The following is a 25,410-nucleotide window of genomic DNA, read 5'->3' as shown; positions in this document are numbered from 1 at the left end:
TCTCTAAATCAGGTGTTCAAGACATTCTCCAGAATGTTTTGGAATAGAGTAAAGTGTGTGCAAAGTTTGTTCCGCATACCTTGACTCCTGAACGAAAAAATGACGCGTTGACACCTGCTGCCACTTGACTGCAATCCAAAACGCTTACAGTTCTTTTCTGGATAGGATCATCACAGTTGACGAGACTGGTTTTATCATTACGAACCTTCGACAAAGAGCAGAACTTCACGTAGAGGGGCACAACGCTCTGACAACATAACAGACACCCAAGCGAATGCAATGCGCGAGGTGGCTAACATTCCAAAGAAGGATTTTTCGAGCGGTTTCACATGGTGCTGAAGTGGGGAGAATGTGTGAAGAACACCTGTAGCACAAAATCCACTATCTTAGCAATTGAAAAGATTCACGGGATGAAAGTGGCTCTTTTTTAATGCAAAATACTCGTTGAACCTGGCGTTCAACTTGATTCAATACATCAAAGAGCCTGCAATGACTAAAACATTTTTCGCTATTATCTTAACATTGAAGAATCTTCCGATATAAAATTTGTACAGTCCAATACTTTAGATGAACATTCATGCATTTATGCACCGTTTATTATCAAGATGACCGGCGAGGTGTTTAAGTATTGCCGCACAATTCAGTGTAGTGGTTTTTGACATGCGTTGCTGTTTTCCAACAAAGCAAATAGACGAGACTACTCGGTTCAAAGGCGATATTTATCGTACTGGCTACATTTAGAACCATTGGCGCTTTTCTATTACTAGATGGTTATTGCACTGATACCTAGGATAACAGATTGATGTTTTTCTTCCAAAAATACATGATTCAATGTGAAAAGACAACGATCAAAACACTGCACATATAATATATACCATTCTCAATTTACTGATTTGAAGTTTATTACTTAAGGTTGGTTGGTTGGTTGGTTTGGGGAAGGAGACCAGACAGCGAGGTCATCGGTCTCATCGGATTAGGGAAGGACGGGGAAGGAAGTCGGCCGTGCCCTTTGAAAGGAACCATCCCGGCATTTGCCTGGAGCGATTTAGGGAAATCACGGAAAACCTAAATCAGGATGGCCGGACGCGGGATTGAACCGTCGTCCTCCCGAATGCGTATTACTTAAGGTCTTATATCAAAGTGATCGTAGCGGTAGGCTTGAGAAGTTGGAATATTTTCGTTAAGGGTGCAAATACTTGCCGGCCGGTGTAGCCGAGCGGTTCTAGGAGCTTCAGACTGGAACCGCGCGACCGCTACGATCGCAGGTTCGAATCCTGCCTCGGGCATGGATGTGTGTGATGTCCTTAGGTTAGTTAGGTTTAAGTAGTTGTAGGGGACTGGTGACCTCAGAAGTTAAGTCCCATAGTGCTCAGAGCCATTTGAACCAAGTTGCAGTACTGGCGTACAAATTGAGCCTTAGTCGCCTTTGAACAGCAGTCAGCGTAGGTGTATGTATCGGGCGCGTGCCACGGAGGACCATACACAGCAACGTTAACTGAACGGTCGTTGAGGGCCCCCTTGGTTCACTTATGCGGTCAGATGTTCAACAATTGCACGTCTACTCGCCAGTACACACCTCCGTAGCCGTGATTCACTCCTGTCATCTCTGGCCAACGGTCCAGCACAGCTACCTCGGCGTCGTTTTTGATAGCGCCATTTTGCCATGCACGGTATACATTAACCACGGCGGCATGTTAACATTTTATTAGATACTTAGTCGTTTCCGAAACTCTTCCAGACTTGCACTGAAAGTCTTTTGGATGTCAGATAAATCCCTCCGTTTCCGCTTTACGGCAACGACCGCACTGTTTTCCACGCACACTCCCTACCACTACAAGCTTTATACACCCACCACTTCTAGTGCTGCCCGCATTGATGAGACTGCTCCTTTTTTTTTTTTTTTTTTTTTTTTTTTTAATAAGACGTGACGACTCAACATCGTTCGCGTTCGGTTTTTGTCACAGTTTGACGGTGCATTTTTCTTTTCTTTTTTTTTCATTTGCCGTAAATAAGTTGATATGTCAAACCATTGCGCAATTTTTCAGCCAGTTGTGATACCACAGAGCATCATGCATTGCCTTAGGAAATTGGGGTTGATGAGTCAGCCCTGGATCGATACCGCTTGTGATTTTGCATATTGCATCGCATGGGAGAGGTGTAAAACGTTGAGGTTTTTCTCTCACTGCGATCAGTGGAGAGAAGATTTCGCGTTTCCTTCCTATAAATAAACGAGAAAAGCAATCCGCTTTCCCTGTCACTTTAGTTTAAAGTGACTGCACGTGTATACATGAATAAGAATAGCTCTGCGTAAACTACCTAACATTGGGAAATATTGTAGTGTTACAACGCTAATATAAATTATAGTACAATATAAAAATTGTTTTTGAGAGTTTCTGTAAAGATACTAGTCAAAAGAATTGAAGAATTTTCGGAACGGAAAGTTCTTTAATTGTCCTTAAACTCTGGATCGTTTAGAATACGTAATTACCCATGTATCTAACTCCAATATTAAGCGTGTTTCTACACGTTGTTTTTGGTCTTAAAATTAAGTTCATGCTCATTCTGTTTGTGGAGAAAAGAACAATATTTTCAGTAACAAAGAACATCCACGAATATATGCAGTGTGAAACAGTTTCAAGACCTCGATGTAAATAATAGCAAATACAAGGGCCGGCCGGGGTGGCCGAGTGGTTCTAGGCGCTACAGACTGGAACCGCGCGACCGCTACGGCCGCAGGTTCGAATCCTGCCTCGGGCATGGATGTGTGTGATGTCCTTAGGTTAGTTAGGTTTAAGCAATTCTAAGTTATAGGGGACTGATGACCTCAGAAGTTAAGTCCCCTAGTGCTCAGAGCCGTTTGAACCAAATACAGCCGGCCGATGTGGCCGTGCGGTTAAAGGCGCTGCAGTCTGGAACCGCGTGACCGCTACGGTCGCAGGTTCGAATCCTGCCTCGGGCATGGATGTGTGTGATGTCCTTAGGTTAGTTAGGTTTAATTAGTTCTAAGTTCTAGGCGACTGATGACCTCAGAAGTTAAGTCGCATAGTGCTCAGAACCATTTTTTTTAACCAAATACAAGGTCTCTTAAAGTTGTATTTCAGAGGTCATGCTTTACTGTCAGTTCTGTTCTAAAAATTCTAGACGGCAATGTTTATATGTAGGCCAGCTAAAATTATTTCTGTAATTTCAATCAACTTCACTACATCTCTGAAAGATGTTCTAGAACGTACAACACATGTTTTAAGATGCTTCTGTCTTCTGATAGTACTGTTGCCAATCTTCTCATAACTCATTGCTGAACGATACCGTGCAAAGCGAATGTCTTCCCCCGCTTTTGAATCGCCTATAACATTCTGTTCATGTAGCTGAACTAAAGCGCTTCGTAAACTGCAGAGTTTTTATCTCCCAGCTAAGGTAATGATATGCCTGAGTACGAAAAACTTAACATTTCTACTTCTTGTATTTCATTGTTTGAGTGGACTATTTTTATAACTTGCGGTATCAAGTTATTAATATTACTGAATATTCAACATTTAATGACAAACTATTAGTTCGAACCATCTGCTGATGCTCCCTTTTTAGTGACAGGAATATCAGTCTTATTACTTAACTTGCATCATACACTGAACTCTCATTCGGGAGAACGACGGTTCAAACCCGCGTCTGGCCATCCTGATTTAGGTTTTCAGTGTTCCCTAAATCCCTTCAGGCAAATCCCGGGATGGTTCTTGTGAAACGGTAAGGACGATTTCATTCCCCATCCTTCCTTAATCCGATGGGACCGATGACCTCGCTGTTTCGTCCCGTCCCTCGAATCATGCAGCCAACCTAACTCGCATCATCTTAAAAAATGACGAAATTCGCGTCATTTGACAACGCAAGTGGGGAATATTTCAAATACAAAAAACAAAAGCGGGACCGAAATAGGATGCTGCGTACATCATATCTGACTTCTACAAATTATGGTTCAGATGGCTCAAACAACTATGGGACTTAACATCTGAGGTCATCAGTCCCCTAGACTTAGAACTACTTAAACCTAACTAAGGACGTCACACACATCCATGCCCGAGGCAGGATTCGTACCCGCGACCGTAGCAGCAGCGCGGTTCCGGACTGAACCGCCTAGAACCGCTCGGCCACAGCGGCCGGCTCTTCAAATTATGAAAGTTTGTTGCTACGTAACGTGCTATGGAGATGATAACTGGTTTGTGTCGTGCACTTGAGATTAAAACAATGAGTAATAAGTGCACTATTTTTGTTCTACGGATTATTGTTTATTTCAAACTAACAACTGACAAGAGTCTGAAAGGGACACTGGTTCTCAGGTAACCAAGCATTATAAGCAAAGGTACAATTCCAGAATGGAATTCTCACTCTGCAGCGGAGTGGGCGCTGATTTCAAACTTCCTGGCAGATTAGAACTGTGTGCTGGACCGAGACTCGAACTCGGGACCTTTGCCTTTCGCGGGCAAGTGCTCTACCAACTGAGCTACCCCAGCACTACTCACGCTCCTCACAATTGTACTACCACCAGTACCTCGTCTCCCACCTTCCAAACTTTACAGAAGTAGAGCACTTGCCCGCGAAAAGCAAAGGTCCCGAGTTCGAGTCTCGGTCCGGCACATAGTTTCAATCTGCCAGGAAGTTTCAAAGGTACAGTTACGCGAGTAGAGTGTTGTGCATCGAACTTGTTTCTTAACGTTGATATTATTCTCTACACAATCGATAAATAAAACGGTAAACTTACTGCGCCTACTCCTTCGTAACAGATTCACTTTGGCATAGTGTTATCACGGTTCATAATCCACAAATTTCTGATTTATTGATTCTAGTACATTATCTGACACGGCAAATGCAGTCGGTTTACACACCGCGCTGCACCAAGTGGGAAATCTCCTGCTTGAGACGCACGAATACAACGTTGGCGTAAAATGAAAACCTCAAAAACGAAATTCAGTGTAAAACGTTCAGCGTATCATTTTGTAGCACTTGGGCAACGAATAATGTGCGGCAGACCTCCTAAAGTTTGATGATGCCTTGAAAAAACTTGTACAGAGGGACGTCTTCAGCTTGAGCTACATTGTGGAGTCGTTGATAATCCAAACAGTTTCTAGCTTTCCACATAGACCTCAAAGTATGGGACTATTGTGACAGAATAGATAGGACAGCAGTCTCCAACAGCAGAAAGGCTGTTCCAGATCTGCGTCATTTTCCTTCAGCCCTGTGCCACCATGTTCAATCTGTGTTCGCAGTAATCCAAAACGAAGAAGTTTGAAAAATGAGTCCGCCGTCTCGACAAAGAATGTCGGCGTGAAAATATGAAGAGTTCAGCGCAAATGCGCGCCACTTTATGAGCACGGTAGACCAGTGACAAGATTTAAAATGCTAGAACAAGTTTTATTAAATGCAGCAATAAATTACGAGGGGAAAGGCTGTACGGTAAGAGTAAGAGCTTTTGGTAACCGTAATTCCATGCCTTATTACCTTTGTTAGGCAAAGAATAAGGATCCCAGATTAAGACTGGGGGCCTGAAAAAGAAAAGACCCAGCTCAGTGCTTAACTTCGTGTAATGTGGCGTACACAACATATGCCCAAGTTATTTGGGTACTCCGTCAGAAATGCATATGGCCGTAGACGTCGCAAAGAAAAAGAAGAAGAATTAAGGTTCAGTGTCCCGTCGACAACGATGTCATTAGAGACAGTACACGAGTTTGGATAATAATACTGATGGAGGGAAACCATAGGAAGTCTAAATATTGCTAGCCTGACGAGGATATGAACTTGGACCTTGCGAGTGAGGTGTCTCAACCATGATGCCACCTCATTCACTCAGAGCATGGCATCAATTCTCTCGCTTTACGTGTGACACTTATACGAACACATTTAAGCTACATCAACAATCGTATGCAAAACAAGTGAACAGCCGGGTTCTTTCTATCTGCAGATTAGCGTATCAATCACCATAGCCCTACCAATAACAAATGTGTTTCTTACAGTCACTGAAAGAATATCTGCATCACTCCGCAGATGACGTTCTGGTGCGCATGTGCCATCGTGACTTCCCCCCTTCTCTGTTCCAGTCGCAAATGCTGTACGAGAGAATGATTATTGGTAGGCCTCCGTGAGAGCTCAAATCTCTCTGCTTTTTACTTTCACGTCCTTTTCGTGAAATACGCGTGGTAGAAACAACATGCTACTTGACTCTTCTAGGAAAGCACGCTCTAGGAAAAACAGTAAACCACAATGTGATGCACTACGCCCTTGTTATAGCGTTTGCAACTGGAGCTGAGTGATCATCTAAGCAACGATTTCGGCTTACTAGACGAAATTATGACAAAACACTTTGCTATTCTTGGATTTCCTCTATGTCCTCTCCCTTTTGATGTCTGTTAGGGTTTCCTAATTGACGACCAAGTATCAAACGAGGGTTTTGGAAGCCACTTACGTAAGGATGGTGTACGCTGTCTGACGCTGCATCCATGTCACCCTCTGTCTTTCTTACGGTTATTAGTATTATCTGGTCTTTCCGCTTTAAATCGTTCAGTAGGCTTACTCCCGGGTACTTGATAGATGTTTCCGTTTCCAGTGATTGTTCGGGAATCGTGTAATCTTTGGGTAAGGATGATTTAAGACTGTGAATGAGCAATATGCTACATTTGTTAATCTTGAGCGTCAGTTGAAATTCCTACACTAAACATCGAGCCTAAGGAGATTTTCCTAGGTTTCACTACAGTTTCCCAAAGTTACGATTTCTCCATATAAAGCAGCACTATCTGCGAACAGCCTCAAGAAACTTCTTTTCGGCCGCGCGGGGTAGCCGCACGTTCTAGGGCGTCTTGTCACGGTCCGTGCGGCCCCTCCCGTCGGAGGTTTGAGTCCTCCCTCGGGCATGGATGTGTGTGGCGTCAATAGCGTAAGTTAGTTTAAGTTAGATTAAGTAGTGTGTAAGCTTAGGGGCCGATGACCTGAGCATCTACATCTACATCTACATCCATACTCCGCAAGCCACCTGACGGTGTGTGGCGGAGGGTACCTTCAGTACCTCTATCGGTTCTCCCTTCCATTCCAGTCTCGTATTGTTCGTGGAAAGAAGGATTGTCAGTAGGCCTCTGTGTGGGCTCTAATCTCTCTGATTTTATCCTCATGGTCTCTTCGCGAGATGTATGTAGGAGGGAGCAATATACTGCTTGACTCCTCGGTGAAGGTATGTTCTCGAAACTTCAACAAACGCCCGTACCGAGCTACTGAGCGTCTCTCCTGCAGAGTCTTCCACTGGAGTTTATCTATCATCTCCGTAACGCTTTCGCGATTACTAAATGATCCTGTAACGAAGCGCGCTGCTCTCCGTTGGATCTTCTCTATCTCTTCTATCAACCCCATATGGTACGGATCCCACACCTGTGAGCAGTATTCAAGCAGTGGGCGAACAAGCGTACTGTAACCTACTTCCTTTGTTTTCGGATTGCATTTCCTTAGGATTCTTCCAATGAATCTCAGTCTGGCATCTGCTTTACCGACGATCAACTTTATATGATCATTCCATTTCAAATCACTCCTAATGCGTACTCCCAGATAATTTATAGAATTAACTGCTTCCAGTTGCTGACTTGCTATATTGTAGCTAAATGATATGGGATCTTTCTTTCTATGTATTCGCAGCACATTACACTTGTCTACATTGAGATTCAGTTACCATTCCCTGCACCATGCGTCAATTCGCTGCAGATCCTCCTACATTTCAGTGCAATTTTCCATTGTTACAACCTCTCGATATACCACAGCATCATCCGCAAAAAGCGTCAGTGAACTTCCGATGTCATCCACAAGGTCATTTATGTATATTGTGAATAGCAACGGTCCTACGACACTCCCTTGCGGCACACCTGAAATCACTCTTACTTCGGAAGACTTTTCGCCATTGAGAATGGCATGCTGCGTTCTGTTATCTAGGAACTCATCAATGCATTCACGCAATTGGTCTGATAGTTCACATGCTCTTACTTTGTTCATTAAACAACTGTGGGGAACTGTATCGAACGCCTTGCGGAAGTCAAGAAACACGGCATCTACCTGGGAACCCGTGTCCATGGCCCTCTGAGTCTCGTGGACGAATAGCGCGAGCTGGGTTTCACACGATCGTCTCTTTCGAAACTCATGCTGATCCCAAGCAGTTTGATCCCATAACATCTTACCACAAATTTACGAACTTTTTACGAAACTTCTTTTCTTATGTCTTATGTCTATGAACTAACCTTACGACTTATCTTAGGAGAAAGATTAAGAAAAGGCAAACCTACGTTCTAGCATTTGTAGACTTAGAGAAAGCTTTTGACAACGTTAACTGGAATACTCTCTTTCAAATTCTGAAGGTGGCAGGGGTAAAATACAAGGAGCGAAAGGCTATTTACAATTTGTACAAAAACCAGATGGCAGTTATAAGAGTCGAGGGGCATGAAAGGGAAGCAGTGGTTGGGAAGGGAGTGAGACAGGGTTGTAGCCTCTCCCCGATATTATTCAATCTGTATATTGAGCAAGCAGTAAAGGAAACGAAAGAAAAATTCGGAGTAGGTATTAAAATTCATGGAGAAGAAGTAAAAACTTTGAGGTTCGCCGATGACATTGTAATTCTGTCAGAGACAGCAAAGTACTTGGAAGAGCAGTTGAACGTAATGGACAGTGTCTTGAAAGGGGGATATAAGGTGAACATCAACAAAAGCAAAACGAGGATAATGGAATGTAGTCAAATTAAATCGGGTGATGCTGAGGGAATTAGATTAGGAAATGAGACACTTAAAGTAGTAAAGGAGTTTTGCTATTTAGGGAGTAAAATAACTGATGATGGTCGAAGTAGAGAGGATATAAAATGTAGACTGGCAATGGCAAGAAAATCGTTTCTGAAGAAGAGAAATTTGTTAACATCGAGTATAGATTTAAGTGTCAGGAAGTCGTTTCTGAAAGTATTTGTATGGAGTGTAGCCATGTATGGAAGTGAAACATGGACGATAACCAGTTTGGACAAGAAGAGAATAGAAGCTTTCGAAATGTGGTGCTACAGGAGAATGCTGAAGATAAGGTGGGTAGATCACGTAACTAATGAGGAGGTATTGAATAGGATTGGGGAGAAGAGAAGTTTGTGGCACAACTTGACTAGAAGAAGGGATCGGTTGAGAGGACATGTTTTGAGGCATCAACGGATCACAAATTTAGCATTGGAGGGCAGCGTGGAGGGTAAAAATCGTAGAGGGAGACCAAGAGATCAATACACAAAGCAGATTCAGAAGGATGTAGGTTGCAGTAGGTACTGGGAGATGAAGAAGCTTGCACAGGATAGAGTAGCATGGAGAGCTGCATCAAAACAGTATCAGGACTGAAAACCACAACAACAACAACAATGTCTAAGTACAATGACGGGCCAAAACGTTATAACCAACTGCTTAATACCATGTTGGTCCACCTTTAATACTCAGTGAAACAGTGTTTCTGTGTGCCAGGGATTCGAAAAGTGTTTGGTAGGATTCCGGAGGTATGTGGCATCAGACATCTACGCACAGGTAAAACAATTACCGTAAACCACGAGTCGGTGGGCTATAGGTATGCAGCTGGCATCCGAAAGCATACCAGATGTGTTGTATGGGTTCCGACCAAGCGAATTTGCTGGGCAAAGCATCAACGTGAATCCACTATCAAGTTGATTGAATGAGAGTAGCACGGTTTTGTACTTGTGACACGGACAGTTGTTCTGCTGGAATATACGACCGCCGGCATCGAATACAACAAAGCATGAAGGGATGTAGGTGGTCCGCATAACGTTCAAGTTCTTCACAGATGTCATGGAGCCCTCGATTACTATCACACGTCCAATAGAGGCCAGAGTGACTGTCTCCCATAGCATAAACTGCGACCGTGGAACAGTGCATTTTTAGAACACACGTTTACCATGCTGGATGGTTACTACCATCAACCTCTAGTAACAAGAAACGTCATTAATCTGACCAGCCGAAACGTTTCTATTGATCCGCCGTCCGATTTCGCAGATCCCGCGCCCACAGTTGTCGTATTTGACGACGCCGTGGTTCAGCATGGGAACACGAACGAGTTAACTGGCATAAAGCCCTGTGTTCAACATAATATGCGGAGCGGTGCATTCCGAAACGCATCTGCACAGTACTCGGCGGTCAGATCTGCGACTGCCCTGCTTCACAGAACAGGCAAGCGTAAGACGTCCCGTTTCTATGATGAGGTTGATGTCAAATGGTTCAAATGGCTCTGAGCACTATGGGACTTAACATCTGTGGTCATCAGTCCCCTAGAACTTAGAACTACTTAAACCTAACTAACCTAAGGACATCACGCACATCCATGCCCGAGGCAGGATTCTAACCTGCGACCGTAGCAGTCGCGCGGTTTCGGACTGAGCGCGTAGAACCGCTAGACCACCGCGGCCGGCCGAGGTTGATGTCCGACACTTCGCTGCCGACCAGTAGTTTCAACAAATTTCAAACATTTTTGGTAGATATTCACTTCGGTAGCACATGAACAGTCGCCCGGCTTCGCCGTTCCAATATGCTCGTTGCCAGTCTCCAGGCCGTAGCAATCTGCCCTCTGTTAAAGACGCTGATGTCAGCGAATTTCTCCATTTGTGGCTCACATAGTCGCTAGAATAATACCCCATCCAGCTCTGATCCGCTTACATACAATGACAGAAAAGAAGTCCTAACACTAAGAAGGAGCTGTGCGACGTAAACTAAAGTTGGTAGACGTGTTTCTACATCTGAAATATGATTTCTATTCAAATTCCACGCCAGTCGCATATGAGTGGCGCCAGTAGCGCACAAGTCAAAATACACGGTGTAACAAAAATGGTACAATGGTACAAATGGCTCTGAGCGCTATGAGACTAACATCTGAGGTCATCAAACTCATATTTCAGTCTTCAAAATAATCAATTTATTTCTCCCAGTAGTCGCTTGTGACAAAATCACGAATTTTACCCCTCATTAAATCTTAAAACTACATCCAACATGACTGATCTGTAGCATCGCTGCCTGCGTACAGCTCGCGGTGAACGACATCCGAGAACGGCCCCGTGGAGGGTCCCGACTACCTGTGCGCCTCGCAGAAGCGATCGGAAGCCGGCGCATGCGCAGTTGGTTCCGGCGGCGGCCGCGGCATTTGCATGACACTCTCCGCGCTGCGGCCTGAATAACCAGGAAGCTACCTGGGCCAGGCCCGGGCGCCTGGAGTTGCCCGCTTTATACTGCGGAATTATGCTAATGCGCCACCACAATGGCTGCTGCAAGATCCGACTGGCTTTGTGAGCCCCCCGCGGTGCTCCTCGAGTTCCCGCTGAAGAATCGATGCGCCGCCGGCGTTCGCGGAAGGATGGAATAATTCTGAAAGCGAAAGGGAACCGACAAATACACTTCCTGCGGGAAGTCGCCTCTCGCTGGAACGGGATCTCAACTACTACTTCGCTGTGACCCTTCTTGTCACTATGGTGTCATATTCTGATTCTCTGCGATTTTGAGCCGACGGCCTGAATCTCCTCTACGAAAATCCGGTCCTTTAACCTTTCGTGTTGTAAGTTTAGTTTGAAACCATTGCCGGCCGCTGTGGTCGAGCGGTTCTAGGCGCTTCATTCTGGAGCCGCGCGACCGCTACGGTCGCAGGTTCGAATCCTGCCTCGGGAATGGATGTGTGTGATGTCCTTAGGTTAGTTAGGTTTAAGTACTTCTAAGTTCTCGGGGACTGATGACCTCAGATGTTAAGTCCCGTAGTGCTCAGAGCCATTTGAACCATTTTTGAAACCATTCGTTTCTAGATGCTTCCTTATAGCTTCTCTTTTTAGAAATTAAAATGCGGGATGGTAAGAACTGTAGGTGTTTATGGCTTATTTTGAGATATTGAACATTTTGTGAAACGTTGTACAGAAAAATCAGGAAAACCTAACAGAAGTACGTATACGCATACCGAGTCTAAGATAATATTAATACTGGAGGATAAGTGTAGTAATATTAATGTTATCACCATAATTATTATAAATTCCAAGAATGTCACTTTGAATTAACAATACTTGAGCATAAGAATAATAAGCGGAAACGTCCCTGTAGTGAAAAGGAAAATCTAATTTTGTTCACCATATTGTGGTGCAGGTCAGACTTACTTCACTATTGCATAACATGTATCATACAAACCATTTAACTTTAGACCTTTTGGTGTCATTTGTGATGCAGTTGCATAAAGGATACACATCACTGTGCCACGCAAAAGAGTGCAGTTTCTATTACACAACATAACACATTTTCGTCAAAATCTGGCTTACTCCATTACGCTATTAACGAACATTCTATTAACAAATATACCCTCGCGCTACCTCCGCAGATGTAATTGTTCTAGAAGTACGGGGCTAATGCAACCGATCATGTTTTATTGGACGATGAACATTCAGAATCATCGAATGTGCCCCGAAGAAGTGTAATATGACTCCTAACCTTTTCATTGTGCATATGTAATGCATACCGCGTAGTAGAGGTAACAACACTGTATGGTGGTTCGTTGATGATGCTGGTGCCTGCAGGGAGGTTCCATCATTGGACGATCGTAAGAAATGGCAGAAAGACATGCAGCCGGCCGAAGTGACCGTGCGGTTAAAGGCGCTGCAGTCTGGAACCGCAAGACCGCTACGGTCGCAGGTTCGAATCCTGCCTCGGGCATGGATGTTTGTGATGTCCTTAGGTTAGTTAGGTTTATCTAGTTCTAAGTTCTAGGGGACTAATGACCTCAGCAGTTGAGTCCCATAGTGCTCAGAGCCATTTGAAGAAAGACATGCACAAAATTTCCACCTGACACTAGTATAGCAGCTCTCTTGAAACGTGGATGAATGTAAGATAATGCTTATAACAAAGAGAAAAAACGCGGTGGTATCTAATTACGAGACCAGTGGTCAAAATCTTGAGCACCTCCTACTGTAAAAATATTTGGGAATGTCAAATGAGAGGTTCACGTAAAATCAGAAATTGCGAATACTAATGGGAGTCTTAGATTTGTTGCAAGGGTGAAACGCGGCCCACATTTGTTCTTAAGCGATTTTTTTGAAGCTACAGGAAAGCTAAATCTGAATGGCTGTACAATGACTGATCCTAGCTCTTTCCCAATACGAGTCTTGTGTCTTGGCAGCGCACTGCCCCACACGGCAACTCATCTTTGATATCTTTGAGGGGTGTATGTGGAGAGCGGGGTCGAGGAAAGGGGGAGGGGGGGGGTACTCTGGAGCAATAGATCTGGTCTTATGGAAGCAACCACTACGGCATTCATCTAAGTGGTATCATGTAACCTTGGAAAATTTAAATCTTAATGACTGTGCAAGGATCTGAAGCATGTTACTTAATACTAGCCCCGTGCCTTAAACATTGCAATGATTCAGTGAGAGAAGAAACCCGGGTCTAATAATTCACTTAGCCTTCGATTTTGAAGCCCTACCTGTCCCCTAAGAGTTACAGTCTTTTTGGTTAGCTTCTTACCATTTATGTCTGCATTTCATTCGACACGTATGACTAACGACGTGTTTGTACCGTGATACACTCAACAGTCGTGCTCAACGACTATTCTCTCGGTACAAAATGTGACTGTTTGCATTAAAAAAGTCATGTGTAATAGTATAAAATACATTAGAGTCTGACATCAGTAATAAATTGCCAGCTGCTAGTCACTTGGCTTTAACTATTGCTGAACTACCAAGGAACCGTAAGTAGTACTGTACTATTAACATTAAGATATTTATACAGAAAGAAAACAATATGTATATTAACTACAGCATCAGGTTTTAAAAACAAACGGTTTAATTATGTGATCGATATCTCTTGGTTATTTACGCTGCTGTAGAAGGTCAGTGATTTTATTGGAAGCAAACGAAAGGAAATATATACAGATCCATATGGACATGCAGAATCGCAGTGGTTGTTTACGGTGTTGAGCGAAGCCTACCATTCAAGGAGTGTCCTCTTGTCCAGTACACCACTGTCTCACACAGGAAGGCTACAGCTAACGGGTGGTTTTGCCAGATCGTAACGAATGTTGCTCTCGAACTTTATCGAGAAATCGAGGTTAGAAGAAATGACAAGACGCGAACGCAGTACAGGCCAAATTTTAGTCTGCCAACTTGGACGGCTGTTCAAAAGCAGTTCCTCTCGTACGGTAAAACAACAAGCTCGTAAAACTTTGAAGCTCAGTTTCTCGGAAACGCTTTTACAGCGCATCGTACTAGAACAGCATTTGTTGCGTCTAAGTGTGTTCAAGGGGGGGGGGGGGGGGATGTTCCCTATCGACTTATCGACTTACCCTTTATTCTTTCCCAACACTCAAGGTTGGCGATGCATCTCATCATTATAGTTGCAAGTATTTGCAAGTATGTAGTTCTTCGTTTTATCTGTAGGCAGCAGGACACCCACTGGAAGTGTAATCCCCGCACAGAACAGCGCAATTTCCTAACTGCTGTCATTACGTGAAAGATGAACATGGTGTGGATAATCAAGTACAACGCTGAATGACGTGGTTTCTTTGGAAGAAGAGCGTAAACACTGCGGAGATTGGCAGGCGATTAGTAGCAAGTTGTCGAGAATGAACACTGTTGGCTAGCGGGGTAGCCGCGCGGTCTCAGGCGTGTTGTCGCGTTTCGAGCGGCTTCCCCCGTAGGAGGTTCTAGTCCTCCCTCGGAAAAAGGTGTGTGTATTGTCCTTAGAGTAAGTTAGTTTAAATTAGATTAAGTACTGTGTAAACTTAGGAACCGATGACCTCAGCAGTTTCGTCCCATAGAACTTGCCACAAATTTAAACAAAACAAAAAAAAATCAACACTGAAGAGTGCTTTTGCAATGTTACAACGCCCGTCGCCATACGAGTCGGAAAACCTCGGGTGCCATCTCTGAAATGGAGTTCCAGGTACCGCCATAGCGGCCGTGTTCTGCTAACTTGTCCCCTTCAACTTCTGCAGGTCCTCCTCCAACTACTTTTCTGGAGACTGTTACACTCACCAAAGGACAGCTGCTCTCAGTTTCTGGAAGTCTGCAAAATGATGTCCAACCAGAGGTTCCTTCATAGCATAGAGTAGATGGCAATCAGACGTCAGGAGAGTACCATGAGTGCGGCAGTGCCGCGAACCCCATGTCCGCGATGGTTGCTGTGAGTTTTCGACTTGTATACGGACGAGCGTTGTAGTATTGCAAGACCACTTTTCGTGACGGTGTACAATGTTGACACAATCCCACTAATCGCCAGTCAACATCCACAGTGTTTACACCATCTTTCCACAGAAACCATGCCGTCTTGCATTGTCCCTGATAATTACACTCCATGTTGTCCGCTCACATGACAACCGTTGGGCCGGCCGAAGTGGCCGCGCGGTTCTGGCGCTGCAGTCTGGAACCGCGAGACCGCTACGGTCGCAGGTTCGAATCCTGCCTCGGGCATGGATGTGTGTGATGTCCTTAGGTTAGTTAGGTTTAACTAGTTCTAAGTTCTAGGGGACTAATGACCTTAGCAGTTGAGTCCCATAGTGCTCAGAGCCATTTGAACCATTTGACAACCGTTGGGAAATTGGGCTCTACTCCGCAGGGATTACACTTCTAGTGATTGTCCTGTCACCTACAGTTAGAATGAAGTACTACATACCTGCAACTGTAATGATGCAATCAATGTGAAATGTTCTTCACACTTCAGTCTCGTGACAGATATGCAAAATGGGTGACTCGATGACAGTATTCTTCCTTTCCGGAACTACACGTATTCCTCATTTGCAGTCTGGGACTTAAGGTGGGTATAACACTGAAATTAAAAGCATGCCGCGTGTACACTCGAAGGCGCTGCTTGGAGTGTCTGAAGGTAGCTGAGAAAGTTTCATCGTCGTTTCTCAGAAGTTACAACCGCTGCTTCCATGTGCTGTTACAAAAAATTAAAATGAAATTATGGAGCAGCCAGAGGTCGTATACCACTTCTCTTTATTGTGTTGTACTCGTTAGACGCGCGCATTTAGTAGCTAACGACCACGGCTAATAAAGTAGTGAAGATACTGAGATCTGACGTGTGAAACATGTTAACAAACGAAATTTGTATGCAACTTCGGTGCTACTCAATTTTATGAGTAATTTCTAAAGATCGCTGTTCCCCGCTGAAGGCGATGCGCGCCCTTGTTATACTTACAAAAAAATTTGCAGCGTGAATACGTTTTAAGTACTGTGGGTCGAAAAATACTGGTTCCGCTTACACACACACACACACACACGCGCGCGCGCAAAAAAACACATGAGGTGGATTTTCCGTAGTAGGCCGTTACTCGACAGCGACGGGCTCTAGCACCCTCGCTCAAACGACAATTAGTTTAATTAATAAGTGGCTTTATCTTGTCGCTCTAAGTGATTTATTGTATCTGACAAGGGGAGAGGGAACAACGTTGACTACAGCTGACATTTCACTTAGTTAGTAGTCTGGTTTCCCTCTTACAGGCACGCTCTCATTGTCTCGAGAAGAGTACATGGATTTGGAAAGAAGTAGCCCAGGAGTCATCAAATTCGAATAAAAGGAAAGGTCGCCACAGTTCTTGTGTGCTGAATTGTAGTGCACCAGAGATATCCAATTTCGTCTACCTTTGAGGGCGGAGCGCCTAGAAACTTTCAAGGCAAACTCTTCGTCAATGAGAATTCCAGCAGCTTCTACAGTTCATAATCCAAAGAAGAATACACATACTCAATACACGGTTATTAAGAAAGATGGACCCACTGTAATTAATTTTATTTTCGTGACATATTAATGAGAGGTGATCTGTCTACATACCGAAGGAAAGGGGAAGGTCCAAAGTTTTGTTTTGTTAGCCACAGTTACGTAAACGACCGCTAAGGTGCTCGCGCCACAGCAGTACGGTTTTTGCGTTCTTGAGTTTGCAAGAAGTGAGGCGGCAGCGGGCGTTTCGCTGCCGATGCAGCATTGAATGGCCAACTAGGGAAAGCATAGCAAATGAGAGACTCGTCGAAACGAACAGTATTCTGTGCCTTTTCACGGACAAAAGTTCATGGACCATTTTATATTGCTTGAAGTACTGTAAGTTCTAACAACCCTACCACAACAAAGGTCAAAATTTAATAATGATTGTGGTGTTGCTCACGCTGCTAAATACTGCATTTTCGGGCAACAACAAAGTTATTATGTGGCAGGTGTCATTAGAGCACAGTTAATAAAGTCATTTCATGTAATAATGAATAAACTAGGCGCTCATCTTTTCGTGTTTCTCGCTGTAAAATCATGGCTCAATCGTCGAAAATCTAGGTGGTGATGATTCCAAGCTAGGATGCAAAGAGGCCTAGGTTTTATTCCGCTATATTCAAAAGTTTTATAGATATGTTTCACAAACCATTCTTGAAGATTACACTTTTGCAGGACAATGGTGATGTAAAAAAGTAATCAGTACTCCGAATTTAAGTTACACTTCCTTTTTATTGCTTTTGCTGCAATATCAAGTAACACACAATACATCACTTCACAATGCAAAACATACTTGAAAACATCTTCCTCACTGTTCACATTTTATAAGCTGCCTACAATACGCGTCTTTCCAACATGACGTCCAAGACTTGACTTTCTCAAGGTCCGACTCTAACTAATAATCGCTTGCGCGCCCAAAAATCAGAGTTACATGTACGACAAAGATCATAGTGACAAAAGAAAGAATACACATAATAATAATATCATTACAACATAAACATATCGATGTATCAAAGTACCTCTACATTAATGAAATCAAATCTGAATGTTGTCTCAGAAACATGTTAACTACTTTACAGAAACACAATAGAATATTGCTGGTATCGAGAGGTTCAGGTGAGGTACCGTAATGGTTACGTAATTCAAGTACCATTACAGAGTGGAATAACGTAATTGTACATATTTTTCTCAACTTATCAAAGGTTCACAAGACTTCGTGATGCCTGATAGACGTTAACAAATTCGGTCCGTTACTGAAGGTCCGATGCACGAAGACGATGATCCACAGGTCCAGCACGCATGTGATGCAAGAGCCTCCGATAATTAATGGCACCGGCACATTCATGTCCGAGGGTTTTTAAATAAATCCCTTCCTCGGTAACAGATACGTTGCATATGAAATCAAGACCTGACTCTACACTCGCAGCTATCGATATCTGCTCATCTCAAATACTGTCACTTTTTTTCACTGCTGCCGTGAACTCGTAACTCAAGACATGCTTCTTCACGTGTAGGAACACTGAATATTTTGACCGTGCTAAAAAAAGAAGACTTTGAAACACCTTGCTTTTCAATGGTTTGTAAACTGTTCATGTACATTTTTTACTTCATGAGGCGCAAATCAGACTGGATCCATATTTTTGAATAACCCAGTCTAATGCTTCATCAGTGCAAGTTCATAATAATGACTTAGGCCCAGATGTTGGCCACTGGCACTTGCATAAGGGATGCATTGTCTCAGATTTTCACTTGTTCTGAGGCTCGGGAAGAGGTTCGAATCCTGCCTCGGGCACGGATGTGTATGCTCTCCTTAGGTTAGTTAGGTTTAATTAGGTCTAAGTTCTATTGCACTGACGACCTCAGATGTTAAGTCCCATAGTGCTCAGAGCCATTACAACAATTTGTTCTGTAACTTAAGTTCATTATTATTTTCAAAGTGAAGCAGTGGTTGGGAAGGGAGTGAGACAGGGTTGTAGCCTCTCCTCAATGTTATTCAATCTGTATATTGAGCAAGCAGTAAAGGAAACAAAAGAAAAATTCGGAGTAGGTATTAAAATCCATGGAAAAGAAATAAAAACTTTAAGGTTCGCCGATGACCTAAATAATTTGGAGGAATTGAATAGAATTGGGGAGGAATTTGTGGCACAACTTGACTAAAAGCAGGGATCGGTTGGTAGGACATGTTCTGAGGCATCAAGGGATCACCAATTTAGAATTGGAGGGGAGCGTGGAGGGTAAAAATTGTAGAGGGAGACCAAGAGATGAATACACCAGGCAGATTCAGAAGTATGTAGGCTGCAGTACGTACTGGGAGATGAAGAAGCTTGCACAGGATATAGTAGCATGGAGAGCTGCATCAAACCAGTCTCAGGACTGAAGACCACAATAACAACAACAACAACAACAACAATATTTTCAGAGTAATTCTATAAGAAGGTCTCAATACTTTCATTCTAATATGCAGTGAGATGTTAAATGTATTATGGATTAATTTCCAATAAAGCAGTATGTAATAACCACAGAGTAGCTCTCCGGTTCTCAAATACGCATTTTTTTCGAACTGTATAATTTATGCGAAAGTAGAGAAAATATTATAGCAATAGTCTCCTCTGATGTTAAAGATTTTGGAATAAACTGCAGCAAGAAGAAATAATCACAGCAAAATGTTACTCCCTTGCAGCCTCAAAGTATATACAGGGAGATATTTATTCTTCATGTCTACATACTTATTTCTCAGCATAATCACTTTGGTGACGAACACTATTCTCCCAACGAGAGACTGACTTTTTGACATCGTCTCGGTAGAATATTTTACTTAGCTGACGAAGCCATACCCTCACCTCTGCTTGCACCTCTTCATCACTATCAAAGTGAAGTCCTCGAAGACGTTCTGTAAGTTTTGAAAACATCGGAAAATCGGATGGGACAATGCTGGGACTGCATAGAAAATGACGGATGACAGCGAACGCAAGGCGTCCGATTGTTGGACATGCCACAGCGGTCGTGTGCGATCTGGAAAATTCATGACGAAGGAGAGGGTGAGCCATGTGTGGACGAACTATTAGAATTCGAGCTTTCTGTTTTCTGAAGTGTTTCTCACTCACCGACATAGTTACGTTGCACACCGCCATGTTTCACGCTACAATTCGGAGCCCTCTACCGGCATAGTATTGCAACTTGCGTCAGCGAAGCGTAAAAGTCGACCAAGTAAATTGCATGGCATGTAATACCTCAACCGATATTGAGAACAGAATAAAAAGTTTGGAGGCATTACTTTTCAGCATGACCTCGGATATCCAGTATTAATAAATACATCGAGATGCGGTTTTCGCCATGTTATAGCAGACAATATGGCGAATTTCCTGATGTTGGCAAGTAATTTTTATCGTTTATGGTCGCCGAATCACGACACTGAAATTGTTTTTCTCTATACTCATTTCTGTGGCATTTGAAAGAAGCTTCTGGTGGGAGAATTTCAACGACATAACATGTATGGGATTTGATTAAGTAGCATCAAGATAACGTCACAAAGCGCTGTCCTGCCATCAGAAGAAGACGTTGCACAAACGTCTGCCCTGTTATCCCAAATGTAAGCAAGCGCGTAACTCAGGTACGGTTCGTGTGTTTATTATTATTATTATTATTATTATGAGCGGCTGCTCATTCCAAGTGCTCAAAATGTTGACCTTGATCATTTACACGTGCTATAATGTAATTCTAGAGAAACAATAAGCAATGCTGAATTTCACCTGGGGTTAACGGCAGCACAGGTCCGTGTTTTATGGTATTTCATGCATTCGGAGGTCGTTGGTGTTTCTTAACAGACCTCTTGTTTTAATTTTCGCCACAACTAAAAGTTCAGAAGTGTTAAGTTTTGTGAGCTTGCAGACCGTTTCCTTGAACGAGTGTTGTAATGCTCTCCAAATGTTTTCTTGAGAGGGCCTGTTATTGTATGTGCGGAACGGGAGAGACATCCATCATGTACGTACCACACTGATTGCCTTTGCCCTGTGGGATGTCTTCCAATAAATGCGGCAGCAGCGTATCTAAGGAACCCGAGACACTTGTGTGTATTTAGATTCCCATCAATAAAACACGGACCACTGATGTGGGTCTCGAAAAACACACACGAAACAATGATAAACCAAGCGCGTTCTTTTCATCCACTTACTCTAGACAGTGTGGATTTTCAAATGGCTGTTAGTGAATATGGCGAAGATTGACGTGCCCATTGTTTGTAAAGGATGCTTTTTCATTAAAAAATTTTTTACATTAGTATACTGCATCACTTTGCCCTTTTCGAAGATAACTTTCGGAGAACTGTAACTGTCATGAAGGTGCAGATGCAATGAAATACAGTATGTGATCAAAAGTATCCGGACACCCCAAAACATACGATTTTCATATTAAGTGCATTGTGCTGCCACATACTGCCAGGTACTCCATATCAGCGACATGGTAGTCTTTAGACATCGTGAGAGAGCAGAATGGGGCACTGCACGGAACTCACGGACTTCGAATGAGGTCAGGTGATTTGGTGTCACTTGTGTCATACGTCTATATGCGAGATTTCCACACCGGCCGGAGTGGCCGTGCGGTTCTAGGCGCTACAGTCTGGAGCCAAGCGACCGCTACGGTCGCAGGTTCGAATCCTGCCTCGGGCATGGATGTGTGTGGTGTCCTTAGGTTAGTTAGGTTTAATTAGTTCTAAGTTCTAGGCGACTGATGACCTCAGAAGTTAAGTCGCATAGTGCTCAGAGCCATTTGAACCATTTTTTGAGATTTACACACTCGTAAACATCCCTATGTCCACTGTTTCCGATGTAATAGTGAAGTAGAAACGTGAAGGGACACGTACAGCACAAAAGCGTACAAACCCACCTCGTCCGTTGGCTGACAGAGACCGCCGACCGTTGAAGGGGGTCGTAATGTGTAATAGGCAGACATCTATCCAGACAATCTCACAGAAATTTCAAACTATATGAGGATCCACTGCAGGTACTATGACAGTTAGGCGGGAGGTGAGAAAACTTTGATTTCATGGTCGAGCGGCTGCTCATAAGCCACAGATCACGCTGTAAATGCCAAACGACGCCGCGCTTGGTGTAAGGAGCGTAAACATTGGACGATTGAACAGTGGAAAAACAAAGTGTGGAGTGACGAATCACGGTACACAATGTGGCAGTCCGATGGCAGGGTGTGGGTATGGCGAATGCCCGGGGAATGTCATCTGCCAGCGTGTGTAGTGCCGACAGTAAAATACGAAGGTGGTGGTGTGGTCGTGTTTTTCATGGAGGGGGCTTGCACCCCTTGTTGTTTTGCGTGGCACTATCACAGCACAGGCCTACATTGATGTTTTAAGCACCTTCTTGCTTCCCACTGTTGAAGAGCGATTCGGCGATGGTGATGGCATCTTTCAACACGAAACTGTTCATAATGCAAGAGTTGTGGCGGACTGGTTAGACGACATATCGTCCCAGTAATGGACTGGCCTGCACAGAGTCGTGACCTGAATCCTATAAAACACCTTTGGGATGTTTTGGCTCAAATGGCTCTGAGCACTATGGGACTCAACATCTTAGGTCATAAGTCCCCTAGAACTTAGAACTACTTAAACCTAACTAACCTAAGGACATCACACACACCCATGCCCGAGGCAGGATTCGAACCTGCGACCGCAGCAGTCCCGCGGTTCCAGACTGCAGCGCCAGAACCGCTAGATCACCGCGGCCCGCTGGGATGTTTTGGAACGTCGACTTCGTGCCAGGACTCACCGACCGACATCGATATCTCTCCTCAGTGCAGCACTCCGTAAAGAATGGGCTGCCATTCCCCAAGAAACTTTCCAGCACGTGACTGAACGTATGCCTACGAGAGTGGGAGCTGTCACCAAGGGTAAGTAAGGGTGGGCCAACGCCGTACTGAATTACAACATTACCGACGGAGGGTGTCACGAACTTGAAAGTCATTTTCTGCCAGATGTCCGGATACTTTTGATCACATAGTGTATGAAGTGGATGAAATGCATTGGAACGTAGTGCTGGCAGAACACTCGTTTGGATGATCCCCCTCGTACTTCTGAGATGCCTCTTACTGACATTTGCATTGTGTGTTACTGCTGCTAAAATGTCGGCTACATTTCTTTCTTGAATTTCTGTCCTTTTCCTCGGCGTATTCTACTCTCCATACCTCCAGTTTCTAGAACATTTTTATAATGTTTGCGAAGGCAGATTTTGAGTGCCTGACGCGATCGGGATACTCTTCAGCATAGATTTAAAAGTTTGGCAACATTCGCCATAAACGATATTCACTTTTTCGACTGTTGTATACATTATTAACGTCTCAATACCTGTACGAGGAAGTTATCTGGCTGCTACAGCAGCGTAACACTGACTGATGGGTTTCAAGAGCAGATACAAAAGCAAGAAGCATACCTAAGTTACGTGTTTGCTAACGTTTGGTATAATGGTAAACTTCTTATGCTGACGGCGGGACGGTGGTTTGCGGCGCTATTATCTGGATAATATTTGATCATCTCGCATACATGTTATCTCGTTGAAGTTCTCTAATTAGCTTCTTTCAGATGCCACAGGAAAAGTATATGGCTTCATTAGAAAATCCAGCCGCTGTGGCAGAGTGGTTCTAGGCGCTTCAATCCGGAACCGCGCTGCTGCTACGCTCGCAGGTTCGAATGCTGCCTCGGGCATGGATGTGTGTCATGTCTTTAGGTTAGTTAGGTTTAAATAGTTCCAAGTCTAGGGGACTGATAGCCATATGTTAAGTCCTTTAGTGTTTAGAGCCATTTGAACCATATTTCATTAGAAAAAAAAACAAAGTCGGTTCCGTAATTCGATGACCATAAACGACAAACATTACTTGCACAAGTCTGGAAATTCGGGTTATTGTCCGCTATAATTTGGCGAAAGCCGCATCCTGATACATGTATTCACTCTGGCTACATTTACGGTGGCCTGTCTCAGCTGCCTAGCCCTTCATACGGGCAAATACATTCCAAACATCGTCGACAGAACTAGAAGTGCGGAATGAAGTTGTCTCTATATGAGAAAAACTGTTCTGCCGTAACAGATACTAATCGGATTGCGGTTACGTGACAGCAGATAATCTTAAGTGGTCGTACTTTGGTTCAAGATGTGAGTTGTATATAAAGATGTGAGACAGTGAAAGAAAACAAAGCATCGCTATCGTGAGAGGTATTTTCACGTCAAATTGGCAGCCACGAACGAAGAAGTCCAGAATGTTTTCGGTCACGTCAGAGACAACTTCACACAGCATTCCCGCACGAGGCGGTTTGTTTCGATACTTGTTCTCGGCACGTTGCCCACCTGACGTCTGCCGAAATGGAATGTGGAACTAAAGCGCAAGCCAGAAGCGATCGCTGTGCTTTTCGCGTTCCAGGCGAGGGAACCGGTCGCCATAAAGTGAGCTGAGTTTATAGCCTCCGTACGCCGGACCAATCTCCAGGCTCACTTTTGTTCTTTCGGAGACGGCAGAAGAACCAGTTCCCTCTGAGGCATCAGCCCAACGACGCTTTGGTAAGGCCGTCGTCAGTGTATTTGTATTCCGTGACTCACTTCACAATTTGCACTGGGTGATCCCGACATCCAGCGACGAACTTTCAGAGGCTGTTCAGGTGTATCTGGTTATTTTGGTATAAGGGACCAGTGATCTACGGTGCTTCGGTACACTGTAACAATGGAATTGAGAGCTGTTCGGTTCGTTACCCCAATTACCCGTGTTTCAGTGAAAATATATTCTCAGAAGTCGGAACTGTAACATGCCATCTCTAAAACGTACAACACAAAGCACAGAGTAACGCAACAACCCTCAGACGAAAAAACTACTGTGCTGTGGTTACCGTCACTGCGGAAACAGCTCAACAGTTTCATCCGCTCCATTCAGTGAACCCATACTTTCAGGAGGTGCACGTCCGCCAACTTTTTATCAATAAAACTATCCCTACTCCTGTGTATCACAGTTAACGTGCAAACAACGCCACTAGTAAAACAGTACCGAGCACTGAAACTTCCTGGCAGATAAAAACTGTGTGCCAGCCCGAGACTCGAACTCGGGACCTTTGCCTTTCGCGGGCAAGTGCTCTACCAACTTTTTAAAAAAAATCTCATTTCGTTCGTTGCATACGTCCCATGACACATGGTCATGTTCATTGTTTATCCATACAGTCAGTTTTTTTATGACAGAGGGCAGCTAACCCTCTGACCGAACACGCGCTGAGTTACCGTGGCGGCACCATCTGAGCCACCCAGGCACGACTCACGACCCGTCCTCACAACTCCAGGTACCGAGAAGTACTGAATGCAAGCTTGGAGACGTAACGTGAAGTCTGTATTACTGTTGTCGACAGCAAGTACCGCGAGTGAAGGAAAAATGTTTGTTTCCAAACAAGACACTCAAGGCATTTTCATCTACATCTAAAACACCTACCGCGAGCCACCTAACTGTGTGTGAAGGAGGGTACTTCTGGTATTACTAACTCCTTCCCCGTTCCACCCGCGAACGGCGCGAGGGAAGGACAGTCGGTAAGCCTCTGTATTAGCTCAAATTTCTCGAATTTTCTCGTCGTGGTAATTTCGTGAAATGAATGTGGGAGGAACTACTATGTTATCCGACTCTTCCCGAA

At 44.0% G+C, this 25,410-nt stretch overlaps 1 protein-coding gene and 1 non-coding gene across 2 annotated transcripts in view; one reads left to right on the top strand and one right to left on the bottom strand.

Moving 5' to 3' along the window:
• LOC126252028 (uncharacterized) overlaps nt 1–25,410 on the top strand; it is a 130,721-nt gene that overhangs the window by 92,582 nt on the left and 12,729 nt on the right. The gene's annotated exons all lie outside the window — the stretch shown is intronic.
• Nucleotides 4,430–4,502, bottom strand: Trnas-cga (transfer RNA serine (anticodon CGA)). Its single transcript has one exon. It is a non-coding gene; the product is annotated as a tRNA-Ser (tRNA).

Source organism: Schistocerca nitens, chromosome 4, assembly GCF_023898315.1.
Source record: "Schistocerca nitens isolate TAMUIC-IGC-003100 chromosome 4, iqSchNite1.1, whole genome shotgun sequence".
Lineage (NCBI taxonomy): Eukaryota > Metazoa > Arthropoda > Insecta > Orthoptera > Acrididae > Schistocerca > Schistocerca nitens.
The sequence above is the reverse complement of the archived record's forward strand: the minus strand, read 5'-3'. Positions and strand labels throughout refer to the sequence as shown.